The 21,466-nt window shown below is 34.7% G+C and overlaps 1 protein-coding gene and 1 long non-coding RNA gene across 5 annotated transcripts in view; one reads left to right on the top strand and one right to left on the bottom strand.

Moving 5' to 3' along the window:
- LOC105425085 (nucleolysin TIAR) overlaps positions 1-21,466 on the bottom strand; it is a 397,755-nt gene that overhangs the window by 269,784 nt on the left and 106,505 nt on the right. The gene's annotated exons all lie outside the window — the stretch shown is intronic.
- Positions 16,470-21,466, top strand: part of LOC148937952 (uncharacterized) — a 36,247-nt gene continuing 31,250 nt past the window's right edge. Inside the window, exon 1 of the long non-coding RNA XR_016141394.1 lies at positions 16,470-16,615. This is a non-coding gene — a long non-coding RNA (uncharacterized LOC148937952). The remainder of the gene's footprint in view (positions 16,616-21,466) is intronic.

Here is a 21,466-nt window from a genome sequence, read left to right as displayed (position 1 = left end):
TGATTTTAAAATCAAAATATGGACAGAATATATTTGATGTACATTCATAATATCTTTATGATATCTTAAAAGACTTGTTTTTAAGTTTTAAGTATATTGGCATATTTTTTATAATCTTTATCAAAATGTTTTATATTTATCTATGTCACTTTCCAAATATAAAGTAAACAAAAATTCATGCGTTTAAATTTTCGCATATAAAATTTATTGAAATTGAACGATTCTGTAACAGAAACAATAGATAAAAAGGTATCGAACTACGACTGAAAATAACAGGAACTGTTATCCTCTTTGTAATCGGACATTTTCACGATGGATATAAATAAAGGCGATCGAAAGGTGCGACGTTGGTATCGTATTTCAAAATACGCGACTAGAATTTGGCGCAACTCTACGACGTTGTGGGGAAAGTAGGTAGTTGTTAGTATGAGATTGGAGAATGTGGTGCCTTTCGCCGACAACGACGACGACAACGATGATGATACTTCTGGTCTATGTATATATGCTCTTACACATACACATCACACTTACGTACATCGTTCCGTGATTTTCATTTCGCGCGTTACATCACGTACGTGGAAGGCCCGACCCGCGGTTTCTGCGGCACCACGCGCCCCTCCTATATCATCGTTTAAAATAATATTGCGTCCAGAGAGGCATTCGGCGCTCTCATATCCGCCGCGACAAATCACCCTCGCACAGCACCTAGCGCCTACCGTCGCTGGTTCGACCGAGTGCGGTGCAGTAGGGAACAGGACGAAGTAATGGAAAGACACGGGTGGGCGGAAGCGAGTAGAGCGAAAGAGGGAAAACCGAGCGTCAGCCTGCGCGAGAGCCTTCGCCGGACTCGTTATTTACACTCACGCGCTTATTGCTTGATTTGATTAATAATTCGTGGTGCGCGCGGCAGGAAAAAAAAAAAGGCAAGAATCTGCGAAAGAGGAACGAATGTCTTGGCTTTAAAAGGGGAGATAAATTACGGCGATAGCCATTGGCGAGGTGGTCATGACGGCGTGTGTGTCGCGTAAGTTCGATAATCCCTGCACTACTGCGGATGTTGGTTGTCAGTAGATACGGTCAGCGATAAGCGAGACTATGAGCATATACATTGCTAAAGCTGGCCTTTTTACCTTGATTTATTGTCGGATCCGAAGCGATTATAACTGAAATTATAAGAGTGTGACTGCATTCTAATCTAGCAGAAGATATGAATAATTTGTGATTACACAGATTATAATTATCATTGGCTACGTATAGAGAAAATCTTTAAATATAAATTTCTAAATTTTGTCTTGTGTTTACATGTAGAAGAAAGCTACAGAAAATATTATCTATTTATAAGAGAAATGAAATTATTGGATATATATTTTATTTGGAAAGATAAAATTAAGGATTAAACTTGGAAGTATTGGAAACTACATATGTAATGATAAATAGTGATTAAAAGTATCGGAAACTACATATGTAATGACAAATAGTTAGATTAAAATAAAATAGTTAGATTAAAAAATTACACAAAATGCAACTATAAAATTTTATTCAATCTCTCTGAATTCTTGTTAGTCTAATATCAAACAAAATCGTTAAGAACATCAGAGTGTCAGAGTGAAACAAGACTTCAATGGCAGTTGCAGTCAACGTAACTGATAAGTACTGCACGTGGGTTGATCGTTAAAACAACTATAACCAACACGCAACAATATAATGTTAATGAAGCAATTTTGGTATCAACACATTTCCCGTAATGATCGCGTTACGCCAGACCACTCGTTGCGGATAGAACATAAGTAGAAACAAATGACCCGGTACCATCGTCCGTAAACGCGAAACTTTTGTCCCCCTACCGGTTACGAGGGAGCAGTTGCCAACTACTTACCTCCGTAGCTTCCTGACCGCTGACTTCTTTTTACTGCATTTAATCTAAATCTAACTAAGGTCTTACAACGGCAAGGGAATCGATTTGACCCTCTTGCGCCGCTACGTTCCACCGCTTTGGAATAACGAGGTTCTGACTAAATGACGAAGCTATATCAAATGAGGCTCTACCATCTTAACCCTTAGAGAATTCTGCAAGTTTATCTTCGTGAATTAAATGGGGATTAACGCTGGGGCGATAAGCATTACGGTAAGAGCTTTTCCAATTTTTGATCTGACTGACTTTCATCTTAGAAGGATTGATGAAAAGAGAGATCGCTTAGAAGGATCGCTACAAATATGTTTGGAGTAATGTCATTTAAAATTATTTAAATATTAATATAATATAAATTTTTATTATTTAATTATAAGTTTAAAAAAATAAAACTATTATTATAAATATAAAGAATAATAAGAAATAAACAATTTAAAATGTAAGAAGACATGAACATAAACTACAGAGAGAGGAATAAATTTAAACGGAAGTTAAATAGAAAATTTTTCCTTTTGTGATAAAATAACAGTAGTGTTTTCGTAGTCAATGAACTGCTAAATTCACTTCTATAAATAAACTTATAGTGCAGAAATGCATCGCAATGATTTGAAGTGATAAATGTCAAATATAATCTGATCGCCATGCCAGTCACACACATGACAAAGAACTGTCTTTGACGGATATCGATTGCATGAAATGTCTACAGAAGAGGTCATGAAAAGTCGATCGCTTTCATGCAATATCTCCGCGATACTCAGAGCGTTGGCTAATTATTCGAACAAATTATCGACAGGATTAAAGCAATTACTCGTTGCGCCTGATTAGTGCGTAAAATTGGAATTACATCGCTCTTCCGCACGATTGTTCTCTCTGTCTCATTTTCCATCCGTATCTGCCTTGTCACTACTCTCGCCCATTTTTTCGTCTCCATCGCTCGTTATATAGCGTCTGCGTCTCTTTCTGCCTTTCTCTCTTTGTCACACGCGTTCTATCATATAGGCGCATATACACGTTGCTCTCAGCCAATTTCCGTCCCATTGCGCACGTACATTTATACGCCGTCAATGCGAAATGAGTGTATTGTAATATCGTCGATGTCAAGTAGTATAGGTATCATATATTAGTCGAGCGCGGGTCTGGACATGTTAATTAATTAAATATCTCCGATAATCATTACGAGCTGGCTGCAGACCGAGTTGTGGACTCGCGCTTTTGTTTGTCACCACTAAATTGTCCCCCCTGCGTTGTTAACGTGGCATTAACATTAATGGGTATATTGTTAAAACTAGCATGCATTTCGATTAAGCGCGTTTGTAATCATTAGTAAGCATGTTCTTCACGCATACTCGTGTTTCCATTTTCTGTTAATTTTGCTTCAAGAAACTAAATTTTTAAGTAAACAAGTAATAGGAAATTAATTGAAAAACATAAAAAAAAAAAATAAAGAAAAGAAGAATAAAAAAACTGTATTTATGAACTGATACTGAATTGTAATTTTATTTGAATGTTTTGAAGGATAAGACTAAATTATCAAGCGAAATGTTAATCTTGTGACTATTAACAGTAACTGTCCTTAGCAAATTCATTGGCTCATTTTAAATGAGATCAGCTATGGTAATTGTAGTGGATTTTATTTACGCGCAATTACACTCTGACTAATAGTTGTCCACTCAAGCCGGTTTTTCCATAAGTTCCCCTTGGAAATAGTAGAGGGTGACTTTTTGTAACTCTTGTACTGTAAGGAAAAAAGATATTGACTTTCTCGTAATTTTTATCGTGCATACACACAAGAGCTAGTTAAAGAATAATAAATGAGAATATCATGTAAATGTAAGAATGTAAAAAAGAAATAATGATATAAAATGATGAAAAGAGCATAAACGTGAACAAATGTTAATATCTGTTTTCCTCGAAAATAATATGCATATTTTCGTATTGGAACAATTTCTACAATTTTATCAATGGAAACTTTGTACTATAAAAATCTTATTTAAAGGAAATGGCTGGCGTATTTTGTACGTGAAGCTGGCGTAAGGATTTCCCAGTTTTATTGCATGATAGAAGAAAGCGAAGGGCGTTGACTGATAGAGAGATCAGGTCAAATTGATGTGCTGCGCTCAGATATGGGGACAGGCATCTGAAAAATGAGCGTATGTCTCGTTCCGTATTACTTCAATTTTTCTTGCTCATAAACGTCCGAGCATTATACGCGTATAAATGCACGTTTCTGTTTTTACTTATAAACACAACAATAAATATAGAATATTTCTTGCGGAATATTATATTTAATTATAAATATACTAGAGAAAGAAACACATTAAAATAAAATAAAACTTGCATTTAAGCTCATAATTGAAAAAAATTACAGATAACTGATTTATTAAATTGCTATGAGTTCTGGAAATTTCTTGAAAAAATTGCACACCATGAATAACAGAAGAGAAATGCCAGACATAAAAGATATCCTTACGAAATTTTTTTAATTTTGAGGCGTTTATCGTGATTGAGTATCGACATATCTCAGGGGACATACCAACTGTCACATGCATAAGTCACTTGGTACCTCGACAATGCTAATAGATGCAACCTCCTTGCAGTCACGTCATTCGAAAATTAATTACAGTTGATCGCAGGGTCGTAAAGAACAAGGCCTGAATAATTAACGTGACCGTTGTATCGCGCCCGGAGCTAATTATAGGCCCTTCCTTTTCTATTCGCCTGATTAGCATATTCGTTAATTATCGGACTTACGTACCGCCAGGTAACATACTTATACAAACCGCACGTCGTCCATGAGCTTGCGTGCGCTAATATTCGCACGAGCGTGCGTGTCGCGGATCGCGCACCGATCCGCGTATACGCATACGTAAGGGGTAAAAACCCTTTTTGCCCCAAAGGGTCGAACACGCCGCGTAAGACGATTCGTTCACGAACTTTTTAAACGCCGCGTCAAAGTGCGATTCTGTATTGTACAGAAGAAGGCGATACGGCTTACCGATAAAAGTGTCATTAAGTTTTTAATGGCCTTACGTTATAGCAAACGTTTTTTAAAGTGTACCTATCGAACATGGCTCCTTTTTGTAAGCAATCATGCATAGATTTAAACTTGCGTAAGCGATTTTATGGAAAATTATCAAAGAAGAGAGTGTGTCGAGGGACACACTTTCTTTTTTTCCTTACCTGTAATTTAAAATAAATTTTCCCTTGTATTTTGACTTTCTAATATTCTTGTTTTAATATCATCCTTTCGCAGCCGTGGAATAATTGCTTGTAGTCGTGAAATCGCTTTGATGATTTTGAATTTATATAACATATTAGAATTGATTATTCGAAACCCTTAGTTAGGAGTTACTTTTTGTACAAGAAAATTATTAGTAATTTGTACACTCTTTTAATAAACATTTAAATAGGAAATAAAAATCATTATAACGCTGAGAAAGACGATTCTTTTATTTCTATTACTTTCTTACCCGTCAACCCGCTTTTATTTGCAACGTTGTTTATGAACATAGCGCCTCTCATGTCCACCATGGCATCATTTTCAGTGTTAGTGCATCGTTATGCCAATCTATCATTTCTTGTGTCAGCGTGATGTCAGCGGTCCCGTTGACGACGATTGATTCGAGTACGACAATGAGGGTAGCCGTGGCTCGTATGAAGACGTAAGCTCGGCAGCAGTATAAGGCCAGGTTTACGCGTACTCGAACGTTTATCGCGCCATGTCGGGCGTAACACGCAAACCCGACGTTACACCCTCTGTTGTACTCGCACGGCGGAAATACTATCGAGCTGTAATCCTCCTTGATCGCGTTTACGAGCGTGAACTTTCGAAAGTTCCAATCGCGGCATTGGCCCCGGTGCTACAGGTTGCGTTGGAGCGTATTAGAAAATCACGTTACAAATGTGGCTGATGTGGCTTGATATTAACATGTTTCTTGTTTAATTAGATTAATCTCATCATAACGTCAAATTCAAAGCTTTTTGCAAATCGAACAATTATCTATCGCAATATTCTTTATATTTTATTTTATTTTAGGTTACGCTCCTTTTTTGTAATTACTACTCAGAAATAATCAATTTTAACAAGCTTATTTAATAGAGTTTTAAAAGTAAATTCGTAGTTACGAGTGGCTTTTAAGTATGATTTGCAGTTAACAAAATTATTATCGAAAGTTTCACGATAAATAAAAACAGTCGCAATTAATTACCAGGAAAGAGTACAAATACATATTTCTCGCGCTCAGTGCATAAGCAAACGCAAAGCGTGACCTAAATAAGGATTAAAAGCGTTGTTATGTGTTTTCGCAACTACGTGCCACGCAAAGTACTTTTTATATATTTAGCAATATTTGAGATCTCCACGAAACGGTAAATAAGCAAAGTTTGGAGACAGCAGTTACTGCAGTCGTTCTCCGATAAATGAGCAATAATGACGGTGAGTTGGGTAATAGTTCCGTTTAACACCGTCGTCATTCCCTTCTCCAAGTATCGTTTCTTCGGGATTAACGCCAGCTAGCTAACTCACATACAGTCACGGCATCGCACGAAAACAGAATATAGGACACAGAGACACGAACAAAAGTGTTTTTCCATTTCGTTTAGTCCTGATAATTCATTTTCTCGATAATAATCATAACAATAGCATAATATAATTGTTCGCCATTTAGTATTATTATGTTTGTAAAAGAAAAAGATAAAAAATACATGTGCAAAGTAGACGTGCATAATCTATTTAATTTTTTAAACATCACTATCTCTTCTGATTATTAGATATTAGCAAAAAATGATTGCTGATATGTTTTCCATCTCATCTTATTTAATATAATATATTTATATTAATTGCGAGAAACAACCTTGGATAATTGAATTACCTTGGATAATTGAAAATTAAATTATATCTTTTTAATATTTATTTATCACGCTAATCTAATTCGGAAAGAAATCGAATAAAATAAAGAAAAGATGTTCTAAAAGATAGATATTGTATGTATAAATAACATGTGTGTAGATAACAGATAGATAGAGAATCGTATCATGTTGAGTCTATTGCCAATAATTTCACTGAGCTTTCACCGATAAATGAGCAATAATAGTAGCGGGTTGGGGTAATGGTTCTGTTTAATGCCGTACGTGCGTCCAACATCGTTGCTTTGGCTATAATGGGAGCTAGCTAGTAAGTGTATCAGTGGCATGGTGTATCACGCGAAAGCGATGATATTGCGCTTCGTACATATGAGATAAATGAGTATAAACTGAAAACCGCTCTCTAACTGCTTCTCTATGCTGAACATTAAATAATAAGTACAATATATTTCGCGAGTTTAACAGATAGTTAAATATATATTATTGCGTATGCGTGTTCGCAAATAATAGCACATAAATAAATAATAAAGGAATATTATTTAAATTGCATATTAAATTTATATAAGTATTAAATATATATGTATAATAATTTATCACACACACACACACACACACACACACACACACACACACACACACACACACACACACACACACATAAATTTCTGTTAGAAAAAGAAATCAAAGTTATATACAAAGAACCTTTTGCTTTTAGAATATCTGAATATATAATATCTTACATTAAAATTAAAATTTCAAGATACAGCAATGATACAAAAATTTTAATTAATGTTAAATTTCAAATATTTTTTATTATATTTAAGAAATAAGTATAATTTTCTACTGCATATTTCGCTCTTATTGCAAGATTATGTAACATTTGGTCTATTAACATGCGTTTCCTGAACAAATATGAAAATGTCCTTTGCAGTGAAGTCTCACCACAAATGCAATCTCCTCCATTTGCACCCCTACCTCTATTCTTGCATCTACGTGCCCCGGTTTAACGCCATGCTATAAAGTTTTTGTCACTGTCTGCAAAATGGCAGTGAGAAACGAGCGAGGCTGTCGTGCCCGCGGCTAAAATGGTAGATTAAACGTTCCGCTGTCAGTTATTCAGATCGATTCGTTGCACTTTTACTTCGCCTTTTATCGAGATTAGATTTATCGGAGGAATAATAACTAATTATAGATCGTGGCAAGCGTTATAATATGACGTCTAACATTATTATTGTCTCACATTTTTATATTTCAAATTAATGTTATAACTGACACGTTACAGATAATTTTTTTCATTTATCAAAATTTTTATCGTTGAAAACATATCGCGAAATTGACATTCTTTGACGACGGGATCACATATGCAGGGTACAGGGATTTCTATTTTTCGTGCACTATTATATGTCAAATTGGCGTCTCCAATTTTTGCCGCGTTGCTCGTATGACACGATAAACTGCAGAATTTATGCGACACCGGTCAGAACACTTCGTACCCATACGTTTTTATACGCCAAAACGTCCGCGTGTTAAAATATCAAGGAAAAAGTGCATCCGCCACGCGCTTAACATTATTACCGGGACTAAGCCTCCGTTCGAACGTTCCCGTTCTAATAGAGCATCTACGTGTACTGTTTTAGTACCGCGCTATAAACTTTTTGCTGCTGTCTGCAAAACGGCAATGAGAAACGAGCATAGCTGTCACACTACGCTAGAATGGTAGATTAAACGCCTAACCAACGTGATCGATTACATTCTCTTTTGCTTCTTGCATCGGCTCACTGTTCCATGAGTCAATTAAAATCTCAAGGATAATAGGAAAAAAAATCGTGCATGCGCGGCATCCACGAAAGCACGGATAATCGTGAACGCTATATCAGGTATGAGTTGATGAAGGTCAAAATAAAATAATTTGATTATCATTAGTGAAAGTTTTTGTAATGCGCAAAGAAAATATTCTATCGGTTACAATTATATATGATTTTAAATATTTTGTATTGGTAAATATATGAAAATTTGTTAGCACAATCTAACGCAATACAGTATTAAAATATTATTTTAATAAGTATAGTTATATACTCATGTATCCCATGTGGAATACAATTTTTTATGGAAGATGTATTTTTTTGAACTAGCGAAGCTAACAACTCTCGCAAAGCGTCGATGCGGGTTGGTGCTCCGATAATAATCATCGTGAACGTGTCGAGAAGTATCGGCAAAACTATAATTGGACAAAAAGAAGACATACAAGCGAGACAAGTGGCGCAGAAAATCGAAATGTACATTTGAACTATAAAGAGAAGTATATATATAAGTGCACATAAGATGTTTCATAAAAGTAGCACAACAGCAAAATTATGATGTTCCTAAATTTATGCACATTTTTTTATTGTCTTTATTTAATTATCGTATTTGTATTCCATTTATATTCCGTTTTCACTTTAATTTTCCAGACATTTACAGCAGTATTTATAAAAGAAAATAATTAAATTTAAAAATAACTTGTGTTAAATAAAGAAAAAGTCTCAATGTATTCTTTTTATAGCGACTACGCATATTATTTTTATTATATATAATTATATAAATATTTAAAGTATACAAATTAAGTATTTAAAAAATAACCTGTAACTTTATATTGCAATATTTCTTGTGTAGCAAATTCTGACAAAACTTTTCCATGTCTATGCATCACTCAATATTATTTGATCTTGAAGCTGAACCTAGAACATCCGCTACTTCAAACAAGAGTCGTTATTGAGAAAAAATATTTTTTTATAGAATATAGCATAGCATATAGAAGCAAAACGTCGCCTCCGCAATTCACGGGAAACCCCGTATATTGTACGGTATGTACCGAAGGCATCCTTTTGAAAGTGCAGTTACGCTTTGTCGACCAGTCAAGCCTTTCCTGCAGCTCCCCGATCGCACGATCATGTAACCTTTCAACTGCATTCTGTCGCGCTGACGTTTCTGTCCTCCTCCTATTTTCCGATTCTCCCATTTAAAGCCCCGCTCGCACCGCGATATTCTGAATCCGTATGTGATTAGGTTACGCCGCAAAATCGATAGCTCGAATCGATAGCTCGCGTTATAACCATCGTCAGGTTAAAAACAATTCATACGTAAAATCTGTCGAGAAATCCGACGCCGGATATCACATTTCAAGCCGCATCGATACGTCCTTCTACTTTTTAACGTAGCCGATTCCATTTTCACAGCGGGTCTGTTTTTACCTCTGCGAAAATGCGATACGGAAAACATTCGTCCGATATCTCCAATTTGAGCATTGTTATCCGATTTTAATTATGATCAGAAAATAGTACCGCGTCGTTGCGGAAAACAGGATGTAGAAAAATTTGTAAACAAGGAAATCGATATTTCAATTAATGTTTGAAGTTTACAAGTTTTTAAAAGTGTTCCTCTCTATCAGTTAAAATTACATTTGGATTTGCTTTAAAAATAAGTTCATTAGTTTCATGCTGTTTATTTCATTTGTTCTAATTTAAACTGTATGTTTGATGATATTTATTTAAACCGTCATATGTTTTTAATTTGCCGATATTATCAGAGAAACGCGCATAAAGGTAACATGTTCCGTTCGGGAAGAGAAAAAGAGGGATAGAGAGAAAATCAAGTTTACAACGTTATCTGAATGTAATTAAGTAAATATTTTTATCGTGAATAAAATAAAACATTTAACGTATAATAAATAGAAAAGAGATTTATTCATATATGACTATGTTGTATTCGATGATGTGTTTGTTTCGCATCGAAATAGTACTCTTTGATGAAGATGTGATGTATCAATTTTCAGTACAATTACCTTTCATACATTATTCGCATCGATTAAGTAAGTAAGTGTAGTACGTCATTTTACGTACTTGACAATAGAGAGTGTAAGAGAAAGGGGAAACGTTTAACAATGAACTCACGATAGGATTCCCAGATCTGAATTTGGAATTCCCAACGTTCCGAAGTATCCTGCTTTCGTTCTAGCGTGAAATAAGTCTGGGACTTCGGAGCCCTCTCCAAAGCTGACTATTTGCACTTAGCAACTAGTGGCATGGCACCTGGGTACTCTCAACTAAAATACAACTTGCCGTCGACTACCTTTTCCACGCTAGTGTAACGCATACATTTGAAAGTTGATCTTTTTTTTTTACACACAGAAGCAAACGTTTGATAGTTTGATAGTTTAACATATTATATCCCAATCAACGTATTTGTTAGTCGCTCATTTTTAGAAGTGTTCGCGTACAAATTTCAAGATGTATTTTAGTTCACAATACTATTATAGCGGGAAACATTGCAGGAAATATAGTTCTTATTTGATTTTTATATGTTGAATCTTTTATTTCGTGAACTTGCTGTCTGATATAACTTTTATCAATATTGGAATTTTATTTATTAAAGTAGGATTTAACAATGAAAACAATAATTTTAATTTTAACATTTTTGCGATTTTCTAAAACTTTTTGATGTCTAACATTTTAAATGTGTTTAATTTCATCAGAAAAAAAGTAAGCCTTTAACATACTAACATTGTAAAGTGTCTAAAACATAAATACAGTAAAGTGAATGATATCGTAATATATTCTTACGCATATGAATTTAGAATTTTACGATTAATGATAAAAGGTATACTCTTCGACCTAAATCTCCTTTTATTCGTCTTCAGACACGTTACTTTACTAAATCATACGCCGTGGGTGGCGTTTCACATTCTTAACTTCACATGTCAGGACTACATCACGCTCTGGCAAAAACACGCGTCACCGCCGAAACGCGTATCCACTTCGTCGGTGCGCCGACCCGAGCAATTCATTCAATTTTCACAAACGTCTACGTTATACGTATATATTTCCCTTTTGTAGCGTTTCGTCGTCAGTTGCGCCGTCGTTTTTGCATACGAGTGAAACAAAGAGACCGCGCGATGAATTTTGAGCGATGACGCGCCAGGAAGAAGACGCAAATTCGCGGCGGGATGCGGACAGAATCGCAAATAGCGTGGACGTTTCTGTTTACAAGATGAGCGTCGCTGGTTGTAAATCATAGAGTGCGATGGATAGCGCGGGCGCGTGCGAAGGGTGTGCATGAGTGGGACAGGGCGCAAGAAGAGGGATGTTTGCAAGGTGGGCGAGAGGGCAGAGGGTAGCAAGGCGAGCAAGTCTGTTGGGAAATAAGGAGGCAAAGTTAAGCTGCTATCCCTTTTGCATCTCACCGTACCGTGCCCTCTGCAAATAGCTACGTAACCCTACTGTATTCCGGCCCTATCGCGCCGGCATTACATCCGTGCCGACGTTACATTCGTAACGTGGTGGAGCCACCCTCTCAAGCGACATAACCATTGTCGTTTATCCATTTCCCTTATAGGACGAACTTGTTACAGTTTCGCAGATCGTTCTTCAAAGACAAGATCTCGTGTTTCATTGATCAAACGGCAGTCACGGGCGCGAATGATAAATTGCTGTAACGACCCGCTATATGGTGACTTCGAGAGTGATGAAAAAGCGACCGAAAATGAAATACCACCGGAATACTCGTGTTCCGGAAATATATGGTGTGGTCTTATCGTCATCGCTCAGTGGAATGTAGTTCAGCTTGATTTAATTAGCGTACCGTTGACTCGTGGAAAGTAAAGATCCCGCCTATTCGTATACACTGATGGATCTTTTTGTGGCACGTACATACGTTTCTACTGAAATTACATACAAATGCAAACGCATGTTTCAGAATTTAATTTACAAATTCTTGTTCTAAAATTAGAAAAGAGAGCATTCTATATAAAACATGAAAATTTTTTAATAATTTTTTAAAGATTGCTTTATTTTATTGCCTCTTTTGATCGAATCAAGAATAAAAATGAATTCTTCTAGTAAACATTTCTGAAAAATTTGTTTCTTATATAATTCAGATGGCTAATATAAAAGTTGAAACGAAATTTAAAAAATAAAGCAAGTAAAATATATAATAAAATATTATATGATCGATTAGACATACCTAAATGATTTCTTTATATTTCGTTTTAACATTTATGGATGCTTCAAGATTCTTGATTTCACTTTTTGCCAATTTGTGAATAATTAATGTCATTTTACTTATATACACACATTTATATATATATATATAAGTGAAATGACATTAATTATTCACAATATAAATTGACAAAAAGTGAAATCAAGAATACACACACACACACACACACACACACACACACACACACACACACACACACACACACACACACACACACACACACACACACACACACACACACACACACATACAAATTTGTTTTAATTACTTTTAAAATTTTTTTAAATGAAATGGGAAGAAAAAAATATGACATTTAAGAAATATGAGTATGAATAGGTTTGATTATCAAAAAACCGGATTATTAAAATTTATTTTATTTAATCATAAAACTATGAAAATTACTAATACTATAAAAATTTGAATATTATAAGTGGGCTTTTTTACCACTCAAATTGTCGAATAGTTATCGGAACGATAAGATCGCTTTTGACCTCGAGCCTTTCGACGGGATTCGGGCGAGACGCGGGCGAGACTGAGAATCCGCGGGGTCCCGCTTCTTCCCGGAGAGCGGGCGCGAAATGACACCCAATGAGGCACGATCATACTACCCGGAGCTGTCAATCATCGGATTTTAGAAAAAGAATGTACGGATTTCTTTTTTTAAACGGAACAAGAATATTCAGGTTCATACCTCCGCTCACAAATCGAGCAGCTCGCCAATGTGTTAACAAAAAAAAAATACCTACATACATGTATTTCTTTTTAAAAAAGGATGAAAATATCATGAATTTTTTCATATTACTTTACTTGGGATAATTATAACTATGAGAGTATCACTGTACTGAATTTAGCACGACTTGCACTCGCGAAATCACATCTCTCAAATATGTACGCATCGAGACGTTCGGACCAATTTTCGACGCCTTGGCAAGTGAATATTTACATGTTAATACGATTACGGGAGTTCTGCCGAGTAAAGAGGATGCGGCGGAAGGAGCTTGGAATTGATAGAGGACGGAAGACACACTTGGGCCGCGTGATGAAAGGAGATGTAAGACAAAGTGAGAGAGTAAGTGTCATCATGGCAGGGAGATGAAATGTGAAGGAGAGAGAGAGAGAGAAACAGAAAGCGCGTGAGTACGAGGAAAGCGAGGAGGTGGGAAAACGCTGCCGAGGGGTTCGAGGGAAATGAATCACATCATTATGAATAATAATATGCTCTACCCGTGGTATTCTCTCTGTCTGGTTATTAATAGTAATGACTTAGCGGGGGATTTTGTGAGTATAGTGGGGATTGTCGCGTGAAGCACGCACTACTACCCTGCGTGACTCTCCCCAGGCCGATCCGAACATCCACCGCTTCCCTAAGTATACATGTATACATGGTCAACGGTACACGTATCTATGTCGACATGTCCCTCGCCTCCTCCGGTACTCTATCTATTTCTACTATCACGTACGTAGGTTCTACGCCGAACGGAAAAAAAAATATGTAAAATATTTCGCAAACCTGTATTGTAGCAGCTACCGGGACTGGTCCATTGATTCTGATTGCTAGAGAGATGTATTGAAACCCATAGTACATTGTGCAACCCATTGTGAAACCCATGGTAAACATACATAACTCTGCGATTCATTCTTGTCAACGAAACACATATATTCGCAGTTTTTTGTGAAAAATAACACGTATTGGCATTGATATGTTTAGTTTTTGCTTCATTCTTTCACATAATAATAATTAGGTATGTTGCAACGTTATTTCACATAATAAAATTAGGTACGTTTACAACATTGTGTCGCTTTAAAAGTGAAAATATATATATTATATGTCCATCAATAAGTTGTTGATCATAAAAAATTTTTTTTAATTATTTTAATTAAATAAATTTGGGTTTTATATTTGTTAATAATATGTAAATAATATGTATAAATAAAGTGTACATTTAAAATACAATGACAGATCGATACATAATACTTTTACTATATTGATTATATTTAATTTGATGTTTTGTTAATTTGTTTGCGAAATTTTAAGTGTATAATACAAAAAACTTAAAATGCAATAATTTTATTACATCTTTGTTTATTATTCGTATAAATAATTCATATAAATAACATTGTTTTTAATTCTAGACTGTTAGAATTTTAGAATTATAATAATTAATACAATAACAACAATTATAACAGAAATTTCTTTCCAACAGAGAAAATATAATATAATACATATAATATAATTATAAATGTCTCTGCGGATAAAAATGCACAAATTTTCATTTTTCTTCTATCTCGTGACAAACAGCATTAGATCTTTTAAATATATATTAAAATTAGTTTTAAAAATAATATTAGCGTGTACCGCATAAAAATTTCAAAAATGCGAGCAGCAGACACAATCTTACCGACAAGATGGTCCGCGAGTATAAAGTCAGTCGCAGATAGGAATAACACGCGGGGGATGAAAGCAAGAATCAGGCACGCTCGCCGCATTACTTTGTACAAATAACGCACGCCGCTGTAATTTGCAAAATTCCCGTTATTTTACATTTTAAACTAGAAAATAAAACGGCCAAGCTGGCGGCTGCTTATCCGCTCGGCGGGATCTCGATGCTATCGCCCCCAGTCACGCTTACCCTGCTGCAAGCAAGCCGAGCACGAGCTCTGAAAATTACTGTAGTCCCGTACGTGGCGTGAGTATTATTTTTTCCAACCCCCCTACACTCTAATCCGCCGTCTATCCGTATATTCCACGCTTTTCTTTCCCTCTTTTTCCACGTTCGATCCCACATGTTTCTCAGGAAGCGAAGATTGCACATAGATATGAAATTATTGCGCGGCATGCGCGCGCAAACTTTTCAAGCAACCCTGCTAAGAATGCCCACCTTACCAACGAGGGGGTGTATCTTTCTACAGAATTTTCCCCGAAAAGCAAAAGCTAGCGTCATCCGACGAGCAGAGCTTGAACTACGAATGTAGTATCAGCGTTAGAGGGGTAGTAGGAGATTGCGTGCGAGGGGTAATACGCGATACTACATGGAAAGGGATGTTGATCGGGGTGGGAGAATACCATACAAGTCCATGTTACACTCGTCGAAATATAATTCTTTGTACAAGTTTATTTTGTTGAGATATGAAGGTTTTTATTATGAGCTTTTAAAAATTTTAATATTAAACAATGATCTGACATACTTTTAGACATCATTATTCTAAACATCGAAATATAATATATAATCTTTTTATAAATATATATAAAAAAAAGATATAAATTAAAAAAGAACAAAAGTATTAAATTAGATAAAAATATACATATATGCATAAAACTTCTTATAATAGATATCATAAAAGCATTATTTTTGATTAAAATAGTTTAAATTTTATTAAAAATATTATAAATATGTTCCTATTTTCACTAAATAATGATACAGGAAAAAAAAACATTTATTAGTTAAAAGCCGTAGGATCATCTGTAAAACTGTCAAAGATCATACATGACATGGCGGTTTTTTAAATATGAAAAAATTTGCCTCGTGAAGAATGGACTACCGGCTGCGTACCCCACCACGGGGGAATAAGTATATAGTGGGGATGAATCGATACAGCCGCGATACAACAGCCGAAGCTTCGAAACTCGAAATAGGAATGCGCACGCACCCCTTTCCATCGTGTCTCTATTGAGCCTCGGAACAGTGTAACGCGAAGGAATCATTCGTGGCAGATAGGTGACTCTTCCAGCTCTATCCACATACGCGCACACCGGATGTATATATTTTTAAGCGCGGCAAGGCACTGTTCGTTACGTTCACCAACGACGACGTAAGTTTTTCACCTCGATTCCTGCTCGCAACAATCGATAGATCACCCTATGCCATCAAATTCTTTTATCAATATTGCCTCACGCATTTTTCATTCCTTAAATTAAGATAGAATACAATTATTTTTAGTACAATTTAATTAAATAGTTTGAAAAAGTGCTACTTTAAGTGACAAGCTTTTTATATTATAAGCTATTAGAAGCTAATAGAAATAATTTAAAATGTTACGCTCTTAATACATATAATCATGCGTAATTATTTTTTAATTATAAACTAATTTGCAGGAATTATTTTATAAAATTTATAAAATTGTTTTATATTTAATACAAGATTTTAACACAAATGGACAAATTATATAATTGTAAACATATTTGTGTAAAAATAAAATATTTGTAAATTGATCAGACAGTATAATTTTGTATAGTCTTTTGGAAGAGCATTTATTATTATTGCAATTCTATAATCAGAGAGTTAAAGTAATTCATCATGAAAGATTTACGGTCAAACATAGACATTTTTAAATTTAACAACAAAAATAATCAATGTTGATACGAAATAATATATTGCAATATAGCTGACAAATGGTTTATCTTTGCAATATTTCGTCATTTGTTCGATCACCATCCATCAAATTGTGACATTGATAGATACTAAGTTTGATAGAAAGGATGAAGAGCTATCATAAATTTTGGTACATTGAGAATTTTATCGAAAAGATAAATATTGCAGTATTCTTTATACTATTTTTTATTCTTTATGAAATACTTGATTTACATTAAGTTTTTATTACATAATTAAATGTATAATTTGAAGATTTATGACGTTATTAAACATTAAATACATATTAATAATGTATTTAATTTTAAAAAAAGTTAATAAAATTTCATTATAGAAAATAAATTTTACATACATTTGTATATAAAAAACATAACTATAGCATGTAATTTGAATTATTTGATTATTTTAACTTTGATAACGAAAAACATGATATAATTTATTTCAAACACAAAATCATATAAAACTAAAAATAAAAACTAACTTTAGAGTATGTAATCAATTGATAAATTTTAATAGAAATTTAAATTACTCGATTAAATAATATGAATTTTTGCTAAAATTTATTTATTTTGTAAGTATTTCTTAGTATTTAATTCTATAACTGGTTAGAAAAAAGTAAAATTTAATAGAAGTAATGAATATCAATTAATAAATTTATCAAACATAATAAATTAACATATAATTGACATATAATTTAATATATATGTACATTAAAAATATTCTATTTTATTTATTTTTATGACATATAATAAGTTCAAATTAATCACTGAACTTTGACGACTAATTTATATGTCGATCAACATTGTCATAGTCAATACAATAAATATACTTTTTCATTCTAGTGAATTATTAGTCTATATATAGTTGCTTTTAAATTAAAATACAGTAATGTTAAAATGCAGTATGATTATTTTGAGAATTATCGCTCAATTGCTAACATTATCTTTTAATCTTTATGAAACTTATAACATTTTGTCGTGTATATTGAATGAAATATTTCTGTATATGTGCTATATCTTATACTTGAATAAAAAGTTAAATATTTAAATATCAACCTTTTTTCCTACATTTTAATGTACATAGCGTATTTTATTCTTTTATATATCTATATATATATATATATATATATATATATATATATATGTATAAAATGATAACAATATTTTATATATTACATATTTACATAATAAAGAAATAATGTATGAAAAAAGTTACATTAAGAAGTTTAAATTGTTGCATTGTGTTTTCCAACATGATTATCAATCAAATAATCGATGATTCGGGGCGAACCACGCGTGAAGTAATAACTGAACTTTAACGTACGTAATCGACGCCTAAACCTTCAGCTCAGGTTAACGATGTAAGTTCGAAACGCTGTCAATAGTGATCGAGATTTAAGGGCATGAGCCCTTCACGGGCGTGTGACGAGCAAGAGATTATTCAGTATTAGACAGGACGAGTGTATCGCGTCGCGAATCGATCGATCGTTCGGTCGGTAGGTCGATTGAGCTTCGACGAGGTAGATTCGTGACAGTGCGGAGGGGGGTTGACGCCGTACCTATGGGGACAACGATGCACGTCGTATAACGCGCCGGGTATGTAGAAGGGGTGAGAGACAGATTAATGTGACCCCGTCACCGTTCGAACAAAGCTTCGCACAATGGCCGCGCACCGGGGACACTGGACTGGTGGACTGCGCGGAACGGGGGTCGATGATGGTGTGTGGGGGTGGAGGCAGAGAAGGAAGGGGCTTGACTGCACTGGATATATTACCCGCCACTCGTGGCTATCACCAATGAGATTCAATGCGCGATCACGTATTTCTCTACCACGATATCCGGAAAAGTGTTGTCTCCCGGATTCTGCTGTCTTTCTTTCTGTGCCTCCGACGCCCTCCGCGTACGGAGATTCTCGTCGCGGTGGCGGATTTTCAAGTTTTATCCCGTCTCCCGTTCATCAGTCTCATGCCGCGGTAGTTACGCTTACCCGTGCTTGTCAAAAGTGGCAAAGCCATATAGACAAGCTGATATATAATTGGGCAGCAATCCATGAGTTTGACAGTGTATGCGATTAATGACATGAGACAAATTAAAATTAAAATAAAAATATTAATAATATTTTTTCATATTAAATAATAAGTTGTAATAGCGTTATATCAACGTTATTTCTTTGTACATTGCCATCATAATATGAATTAATAAACATAATAAAGAGCATAACAGCAACTCTAAATCATTATTCAAAAAAATTTAAAATAATGAATAAAGAAAAACTAGAGATTAAATATTAAATATAATCGCTAAAATTAAACTAATATTTTATGAATAATTGTTTATTATATAATAAAATTATAATTTTTATCTATATATACATACAACTAATATCTTACATAAATTAGAATAAACTAATGATATAAGATGTATTATCAATTACTGGCAGTAATAAAATAAATTTGTACTTATTTATACATTAAAATTTGTTAACATTAAATAATGATTATATGTATCTTTCAAGTTTTTAATTTGAAAGAAAACTTTTAGATATAACATATAGGATAGAACAGAGTGACCACACCTCCTGAGGGTGGATTCCAATGCGCGCGCAGGATAATCTTAGTTCTTATCGAAGAGCTTTCCTATAGTCTTCGCATTTGATGAGAGAAAAGTACGGAAGAAACATAGAGAAAGATAAGAATCCAAATTTGTGTTTTATTAGAGCAATGGCGTACTGTTCGTCTTTTTCTCGATAAGATAAATTAATTTTTCATTACATAATATATCATATGCATAATACTAGCGCATGAAAAATCCAGTCACTACTGAAATCTGATTATGTAATATTTCAACCTGGATTCACGTGATATGACATGTAGCGGCTGATGAGTTTAACGAACTCGCTATACGTGATAGCACCACTAATAGATTATTAAATTTCACTTGCCAAAAAAAGTAGCTGAAATATTTGATAGTCTGCGATTATATTCGTCCTTAACATTTTCTCAAGTATTTTCATTAATATGTGTTACGTATAGTATACGCACAACATTGCATTCAATTGCAAATTATTATTGTAAATGTGTAAATAATTAAATTAATAATAAATTTTTATAATCCAAATATAATTCAATTTTTATAATTTAATATAAAATTAATTCTTAATTTAAATATAAGAATTAATAAAAAATATAGATAGGAAAAAACAATTCTTATGGTATAGCTCATTTCATTTCTCGAGCGCAAATTTTTTAAAATATTAATTGGAACTACTAAACTAAATCTGGTAGCATACCAATGTTGATCAAATTGCAACAAATATGCTTTCATCTGTCTAACGGGGTATGCGATATCCATTAACTACTCTACTTGGAGATGCAGTACTCTCTAGTACTCTATGGCATAGCAGCAAGACAGATAGGTAGGTCAATAGTACTCGAGGTACAAGGAATCGGAACGCCGTATTAAATGTGCCGTTTCAATGACGAAATGGGATCTCACCGGTTAGTGAAGTAAAATCAATGTCATTTGCCGATAATCGTTTTTATGAGTACACGAAGCACGGCTTGCATGTGCCGGGTATTTTCGTGGGAGCTCCATTAAATCACTGTAAAATCTGTTCCACCGTGAGTGCCACGGCTGCCACGCCACTGGAGAATAAAGAGGGGCTTATTATAAGCGACGGTAATTCTCGAATAAATAACCGCGGGCTTGTGCGAAGATCGAGAAGAGGGCTGCTAGAACGTGGCGGAGGAGACGGAGGTGGAGAAGGAGAGGTAGTAGTGGAAGAAAGCAACGGAGGAAAGGGAGGTGGGGCAATGCCGTGGCGGTGAAGGAGGAAAAGGAGGTGGGAACGTAGGTGGCTGATTTATTTCGGCGCCGCAAAGATCTGGATCCGCGTACGTGCTCCGTGCCTCAAATTACCAACTTATAAACTCTGGCGTTCTCTCTCTATCTTCCTCCATCCTGCCTTCTTTTCTCTCCTTTTCTTTCTTTCTCTTCTTTTGCTGCTTCTCTTTCCCCTTCGCCTATCTCTTTTCTACTACGTTATAACATCTCGCTCCTGCACATTCACTCCTGCACATTCTCTCCTTCTCTCTCTCTCTCTCTCTCTCTCTCTCTCTCTCTCTCGCTCTTTCTTTTTGAGTTTGTAGAACCTTCCATATATCACCCTATTCATCGACCAAGAAAGTAGGAAAGTAATGCGCGCCTTCGTCGCCTCGCCGATGAATTGAGCAGAGCGGAGTACGCCTTGGGATAATCTCAGATATTTATAGATTAATGCAGCCTACCTTCCTGAT

Source organism: Pogonomyrmex barbatus, unplaced genomic scaffold (assembly GCF_055798465.1).
Source record: "Pogonomyrmex barbatus isolate J1 unplaced genomic scaffold, ASM5579846v1 scaffold1, whole genome shotgun sequence".
NCBI classification, from domain to species: Eukaryota; Metazoa; Arthropoda; class Insecta; order Hymenoptera; family Formicidae; genus Pogonomyrmex; species Pogonomyrmex barbatus.
This window is presented reverse-complemented; position numbering and strand designations above follow the sequence as displayed.